Source organism: Coloeus monedula, assembly GCF_965178545.1.
Source record: "Coloeus monedula genome assembly, chromosome: Z".
Taxonomy (NCBI): Eukaryota; Metazoa; Chordata; class Aves; order Passeriformes; family Corvidae; genus Coloeus; species Coloeus monedula.
The window spans coordinates 50102152-50110622 of record NC_138822.1 but is presented as its reverse complement, the minus strand read 5'-3'; positions in this window follow the sequence as shown (position 1 = coordinate 50110622).

Sequence of the window (8471 nt, the reverse complement as noted above, 5' to 3'; positions counted from 1 at the left end):
TTTTTTCTCTCAATATGTTAAAATTAATGCAACTAAAGCTTGGCAGAGAAGACGTCCCTACTGGAGTGGAAAAGGAAGGATTTGTTTTTGTGCAGATGAAGACAAGTCTTTTGAAGCAGAGATTAAATGTCAAAGTGGTATGAGTTTTAATATCCTGATCAGACATGAAGGTTTTATTTCTATTACTGTCACAATATCTATAAAATTTTGATCAATGTCCCCATGGATTCTTCATCTCTAAAAAAGTTGTTAACAGAGCTTCTTTAATTTTGGCTTTCACATATTAATGTTTTCATAAGACTTTGAAAACTTCTGCACCAATAAGTTACGTAGTATAAAGTATTTATTATGACACAGATTTGTATTTTCAAGTCTTGTGTCCGCTGTGTAGTTTATAGTACATCTTTAGATCTCTTTTGGAAAGAACTGTTTCATCTGAACGCCTTCATAACTTCTGGCAGACCTGTCTAAATACCAAATTATAGCAACATTGATAGTAAAACTTTAAGTAAGTTTAAATATGGCAGGTTGTGGTGGTTATGGTTATCAGTGTATGTGTTTTGGACAGAAGAGTTTCTCATAAGGTTTAAGAAGACCAAATAAAGATAGATGGCATAAAACCGTTAGAATTACATTGTGTGAGTGTTAATGTAAATATAGATTTCACAGTGGAAAACACTGAAATAATGACCTGATAAACAGATATGTATTGGAAACTATTTTGCTAATTGGCTATGCATTTTTCTTTAAGTTCAGTGCCATCAGATTGCACCAAGTATTCCTATATATGGTAGTTCTAAAAAATGTAAACTGCAGTATTTAATCCCTTTGTTGGAAGGTATGCGTGTTTTTGTTTATATAGAAGTTGGTTGTATTACTTTTTTTAGGCATGTCTGATTAAAATTTGCTAAGAAGGTTGTAGAATAGTTCCCATGTGGATACTAAGTTTCTTTTTATAACATTTCAGATTTTATTGTTTCCATAAGTTTTGAGACCCATTCAAACCTTTGTTTCAAGTCTTCCCAACAAATTTTAGTTATGATTGTTCAAATCTTCTTTGTAATATATTGCATCAGATTTTAAAGCAAATGCTGACAGCAGCAGTATTTATGCCCTGCATACCAAGCAGATACCACATGGTTTGAATAACGGGCACCCCCGCCGAGTGTGGATCAAATCAAAATCTTTCATAGTCATATAAAATGCACTGATAGAAATCTGTCTTTAAATATGCCTTCTTATTTAAAGATGAATTCTTTTAGAGTTTATCCTGACACTGATGCATATATGTGATTCCCATTAATGCTAATGAAAGCTGAAAAAGCAGTAGGCTTCAAGTTGTCCCAGAAGTCACCCCAATCTTATATACCACTAAATAAACAAAATAAACACCATGGAGTTTATTGTAGGTAATAGGAAGGCTAACTTTAAAGCCTTAAACATCACAGTTCTTTGGCTGTTATCAATGCTAAAGACAGGAGTTTTTTGATGAGGCTTTGGCCTGTAATTCTTAACACCAGTTGCTTCTTTTGTTTTATTTAAAATGTTCAGGTTGTAATCTAAAAGTAAACCAAAGAAGTCAAATTTCCAAGAGTAGCAATAACTCAGTCATACTGTAGATGAGGAAACTATTTGTGTTTTGGCTAAATTTTTTGTGGGAATTTTATTGCCTGGGAATACAATAACAGAATTTTATTAAATTCCAAATGTAAAGAGAAACTGGTTGTAGAACGAATATATGCAGAACTCTGTTTTAAGTTATCTTCTCCTTACTGCACTGTTAATTCTGCCTTCTTCCTTTTGATTTAATGGCATTGTTTCCAAAGAATTTAAACAAAAAGGGAAAAAATTGTGGGTTTGGGATACTGGTGTTTATTTGCATTAGAAGTTCTAGTAAGGTTCTTTATTTCAATAACACACACATCAGTATAAAACCATGTCTGTGGTACATCATTAATAAAATACCCAGTATACAGCCTGTATGTTCTAGGAACTCAAGCTCTTGTCCTCAAAGAAAATTCCTCAGTGAGGATAATATCCAAGGAACGCTGTAGATTTCATACTCATCCCCACTGCATTTAGCTGCAGTTCTGCTAAAATATATTGAAGCTACACACACACACATACACACATTTTACCGTGGAAAAATGATTCTCATTATTCCTTCCACCTGGATGTATTTATTTAGTTGTTTTTATTTCTGTTGCCATGTGTGGCTCAGAAGCCCTCTGCTCCACTAAGGTTCTTTTCAGTATGAGGAGCCCTGTAAGTCACAATTTAACAAAATCTTCCTTTCCTACCCTTTCAAAAGTACAAATATATATGCTGTCTTTCCCCACTTCCTGTTGAATTAAAAGCTATGCAAGGGTAGAAATGCAGAGGTTAAATAGATCACCTTCATATGTTTTATGTTACATACTAGAGCAACTTTCTGCCAAATCAGTCTATGCCTCCTTGTCTGACTTAGCTGCTATTAAATACCAAGTACTTCAGAACAAACCACATAGAGAAATAATATCACCCTCCATTGTCTTTGCTTTCCCTATCATCCACAACTTGCAGGCAAGAGAAAAAGGGCTGTTCAGATTCTTCACTTTTATCTTTGACATTCTCAGAGGGCTTCAGTTCAGAGTTGGAACGGAGCTGTCATGTTTCTCCACTTGGTATTTTTGTTAGGGGGTTGATTCCCACACTGCTTGGTAGTTGCTGAGAACCTGACAGAGGACAGTGGTACACAGGGTCTAATTTTCACTGGGCCAGCATTGCCTAATGTTAGCTGTTGCATAAGGCAGAGACTGGCACATGCTGGGGACTTTTAGATGAACTCTTCTCCACAAAAATTACACTAGTGTCTCAGAGATATCATCAAGTCTATGCAATAGCTCAGAGCATCTGAGTCTAATTTAACTTGGCTATTACATATAATTACAGATTTGTTGCAAGAAGTTGACTGCTGCTGCTATGGTTGGTTTGGACAGAAAGATATCAAGAAGTGTTCATTTGAGACGCTTTCTGATAAATCAGGTAGATACTTGTGTAGAGCATCTGCTGATGTGGGGCAAGTAAGATAAGCCTCTTTGGCTTAGGAATTTCTGAACAACATAGAAATCAAAGTAAGTTTTCTCTCCTGTTTGATCTTGGTCAAATTACAGCTGTTGGGGACAACAGTAGTGATTGAACTGATAATCCATCCTTGCCTGTTTGCTTAAAGTGGGAATGTTGACTGATGCCAGAGGAGGGTTACCAATCCCTGTAAGCAGAGCCTCAGATTAGGCAGAAATTCAGTTTCAAGACTGAGACTCAGACCCCAAAGTGTATTCTCACAAATTCTGAAGTGAAACAGAACATGGTGCCATCAAAGGAACTGACCAGCTATGAAAAACATTGATTCCCTATTAAAAGGTGAAAAAACTTACTGACTGAAATTCCTTTTCCTCTGCCTCTTCTGTATGGAGGTAAGACCTTTGCACTCAGGAGAGTTATCTAATTTGCCCCTAGGTTGAAGCAATTGCCTATCTCCCTTGGTAGATCAGACTATATTTGCAATTAAACATAAGACAAAACATGAATAATTTTTCTAACTATTTCTTGTCTCCAGTCTTGTTGTGTCTCTTTTGTGAATGAAAGATATAGAATGTAAAAGGGATAATGATAAGATCATGAAGGCAAAATATATTTAGATAAAGTTCCTCTGCTTGTACACAGAAGAGATGGGACAATTAGATATTAAAAATTCACTTTAAGAAAAACAAAGCTGTTCTAAAAGAGGGCCAGAAAAGGCACAAACTCCTTTTAGCACTTATGTAGCAACTAACTATTCAGACTGCTCCAATTCCAGTAAAAGGAATGAGAAGAAGTAGAGCGCCTCTTTAAGTAAACAGAAATATCTAATTTTACTCTTTTGTTTTGGTGGATTTTTCTTGTAAAGTATATATTTACGAGACTGATGCACAGACAAAAAGAAGGAAAAAATAGTATATAGACAGTAGTAACACTGCAAAATCAAACTGATTTGATAGACAATTCAGACACAATGTGATCTTGTAACTGGATATAACGAAAAAGTGTATTTTAAAAGAATTTTACTTGTTAGCACTACACTGCTTTTAATAGAAGTGAACCTCAATGATTCATGTGGGAGCTGGGAACACAATTTTTTTTTCCAGATGGTTGGCTTTTCAAATCTCTCTGAGGAGAAAAGTTGTCTTTAAAATGTTTGAAAAGTGCAATCCAATGTAATCACATATCCTTTTGTGTACTTCAGTGTGAAGTTTTTATTGTCTATACTGTTAACTAGTTGTGTGTGTGTGAAGCAGTTTTATTCAATAGGATATGTGATTCCATTCATTTTAATATTCATCAAGATACTGAATGCTCTTTCCACATGTTTTGGAGTTCAGACTATAGGTAAGAGAAGGGAAAAACATGGCAGACAGTCTTCCTCAGGGTTGTAGACCAAAGGGAAGAACCTGGGAAATCTGTACTGAGAGCCAGCAGCACTCACCCACTCCATGCCACAGAACACAGCATCACTGAAGGGATTGTAGGGGTATTCCTGTTCCCATTACTGTTTGTGTGTTGTATTTAAAGTTCTTCCCATGGCTGTTCTTGCTCCTTTATGTGTGCATGCAATATGTACCCCCAAGACTGGGGAGAAGAGGGAAGGAGAAGATTTTTATTTTACCACATGGCTGATCCCTACTACAGGATTGCAGTGTGTTTAGACTGCCTCTGCTAGGGTGTTCATTGTCTCTTTGGTGGCTTTTTGGGACTCCAAAGGCAGAGGAGTGGCAAGAAACTTCATGTCTATAACATAAGAAAAATAAATTGTGCTGACTGCTTCTGGTCTCCTCACAAATTTTTCCTCTTTCTCAAGTATATCCATCTGTTTGTGGGCTTGAACCTCCATGTTCCAATCCTGAAGACTGCCTGTTCTCTAGCTAAGGCTACCTTTAAAAACCAAACCAATAACAAATAAAAAAAACCCCAAAAAACCAAAAAAAACCCCGAAAAAAACCCGAAAAAATGCCCCCAAACCCAGACCACACTGATTAAAAAAAAAAAAAAATCCTCATCTTTTATTCTTTTCTCTCTTCCAACTTCCCCCACAACTGCCTTTTAGGAACTGACAGGCACATCAAGAACATTCAAAAGAACACTCAAAAGAACACTCTCCATAGTCAGTACCTCTTGGGTGCTGACTTTTAAATTCTTGGTTCAGTTCAGGGTTTGTTTCACACCTTCACATCCAGATGATCTTTCAAAATGAAACAATATATAGCTTTCTAATGACTTGCAAAAATCTGACGCATTTTGAAATTGAACTGTAATTTTATCCTACACAGTATTCCAATCTCCGTTGTCAAATCCGCTGACATGGTTGTGTCTGCCTCGCTGACATAATGTTGTATTTTTGGTCTTGCCTTGTAAACTGCAGTATTTAGCACAGTATACCAGTACTGCGAACTTAGGTGATACATTCATAGTTCTTCATGAACTCTGCAAGTAATTTAGGGTGTTAAGGATGAATAGACACCCTTTTTTTTACATTGCAGTCAGTCAAATGTCTGATTATTGGTGCTCCAATCTGACAGCTAGATCTTGCCTTGGAGTTTACATAAATAGCTACAATTTTAATTGTTCACACACTATTTACAAAACTGTAGCATGCTAGTGACATGGGATGGCTGAAATAAACAACAAAAATAAATACGCGTAAGTATTTCAGTACAACCAACAAGATGATAATGAAAACTGCATGAAAAAAGAACCTCGGTTTTATTTTTTTGAGCATGAGACTAAATGCCAAGATCACTCTTTAGTGTAATCATAACAATTTCAAGGAGTAATTGAGTCCTAAATTAAATTAAATCAGACAATCATGTTCTTGTTTAATTTATATAGTGAAAACCTAAATCCCAGTCCCTATTCAGATTTTTATCTTCAACAAGTCATTCTATAATTGTCTCACTTGTAGAAATAATGGATAGAGAAGAGAGAGATGCAGCTTTTTCTCCCTTTCAGTTTTTATGACTGGAGAGGATGGAGGGTGCATCAGTCTGAAGACACTGCAGGATGCTCAAACCATCAGGTGAGTGTGATTTTACATGTTAGGGCAATTGGCTCTGGTTTTGGGCATGTTGTCTGCATCCTAACTTATGAAACAAATGAAACACTTTGTTTATTGTTTCCTGTGGTTCTAGGCATGAGAAATATCCTTGGTGATCTTCTTTTAATAAGAGTGTTGATGGTATGAATGCTTGCAGATTTGTTTATTCTGTGGTCAGTTGGCTCCTGTAGTGGTACTACTTGACATGTTTGTGTGTGTTGACCTGGAAACAAAAGCAAGAAGGGAGATGGCTCCTGAGCCTGTGTAGAAGTGGGTTTTACCTTCTGGAGGTGAAATATTTTCCTTAAAATGAAATATATTCCTTAAAAATATTTATTGTGACTATTTTAATACACACACACACACACACACACATATATATCTCAAAATCATGTACATTTAAAGCATAAGAAACGCTGGTCTAAAAGCATGGATCAAAACCTGATGGCTTTTTCTGTAGGAAAAGGTTTCCTAATGAGTGTTTTTAACAGTTTTTTTTTTTTAAAATTATAATTTTAATATTTACAGTGTTCATTAAAAAACCCCTAACAAAACAACAAACCACAAAAATGTGCAGGTAGACTGTGAACATGCAATTCTTTATTTGAACTGCCCTAAAACTATTTTCTTTTTGTTCAGAGTTACACTAACTGTAACACATTTATCAGCTGACCAACAGTCTCATCAAGTTCCTACGCTATGCTCGGTGTCCAAGTAACCCAGCTAGACTTCCCCTTGTGCCTTCTCACTTCCATCCCAAGCTCTCCAGTTTGTTTGCATACAATGGCACAGCTCCAGCAAGTGGAGCAGAATGTGTCCCACTCTTCTGCACAGTGTATTGTGATCAAGTCACTCCCTGAGGACCTCGATGCTGAGAAAGGTTGAGAGCCCAGCTCCCCATGGGTTAGGCTGGTATTTGCTGGGCCAAGACTTAACACTGAGCATGATCACCTCAGTTTTCTCCTGAAATGTGCTCTTCAGAAGACAGTGACTAACATTGTATGGGTGGTCAGAATCAGGAATGGTTTGTCAAGAGTCTCAAGCATTGTGGCAGGAGAGTTTCTGGATCTCTGTGGAAGTGAGCATTCGGCTGGGTAGTTCTGAACATGTATAACTGATCACACAAGGGACTGACCACACCTAACAGGATTCAGCTAAGAATGAATGTTCAAGACTAAACAGGTGCATTTTTGCATTACAAATTTGGACTTTAGTGTCTGAATCCTTTGTTTTATGCCCAAATCCTTTTCTCAGTTTTGGCCCATAGCGGGAACCTGTGTGATATACTTTAATACTGTAGAAAAAAGCCAAAGAGATGATCCTGAAAACAGGAAAAATATAGGTAATGTTTTCTGTGCTGCTTTCATCATATGAATAAAAGGATCAGCTGGGGAATTAATTTTTTTACTAAAGATAGTGTACCAGTTAAAACTTACCTAGGCTTGCAGGATAGTTATACGAACACTAAGATTCTCAACTGGAACCACATTTAATCTTACACTTTCTTTAAAGTCACTTTTGCTACATTTATTATGAAAGCAGACACAAATGGCAAAGGAAATCCACCCAAAGTCTGTCAGGGATTCCCAAGGAAGTTTCAGGCTGAATTCCAGCTTTGCCCATTGCTCTTAACTGCTCCTATCAGGCACATGCCATATGGTCATGCAAACAAATACATGCACAGCTTTCTCTTTCTCAAATAGTGACAAAACAGTTTGCGACCATATGTTGCACAACACAAGTGATCTCTCTAATGGCTTACATGAATAGGGGGAACCAGCCCTGAATGTGCAGTTGTTCAAGGCTTCTTTGCTGTACATATTTTTCTACAATACAGAGAAAGAATTTGTATTGTGGTTTCTTCACTGTAGTGATTTCACTTGCAATGTGAAATATGGAACAGCAGTTTTTGTGGTTAGTGACAAAATACTTTGTGGGCATGAAGGTGACTTAAATTCTCAACAGCTAACTTGGCCTAGTCATTTAACCTTCATGACAAAACCAGTTTCCCATCCTAAGTCAGGAAAATGATTCACAACCAAAATTTTTTATCAAATGTTAATTTATTCCCAAAGGCAAAAAGTGGATCGATATCCTAGTTATTTTGTGAGATCTTTGAGAGCATAAGAAAAAACCCCAAAATATTTTTTCTTGGGATGATTATGCAAAATGTAGACTAATTTATGCAGATATTTTTATTTCCTATTAAGTTTGGAAGGCAAGAAACACAGCTGCAAATTTCAGAGAAACATAGAGTTTGAACTTGTAACATTTTAGGCAGGTAATTGCTGCAGTTTTTAACCACCTCAAATTTGTTTTGAAAGTCATAACACTCCTCTCTGTTTTAGTTTCCTGGGGACAT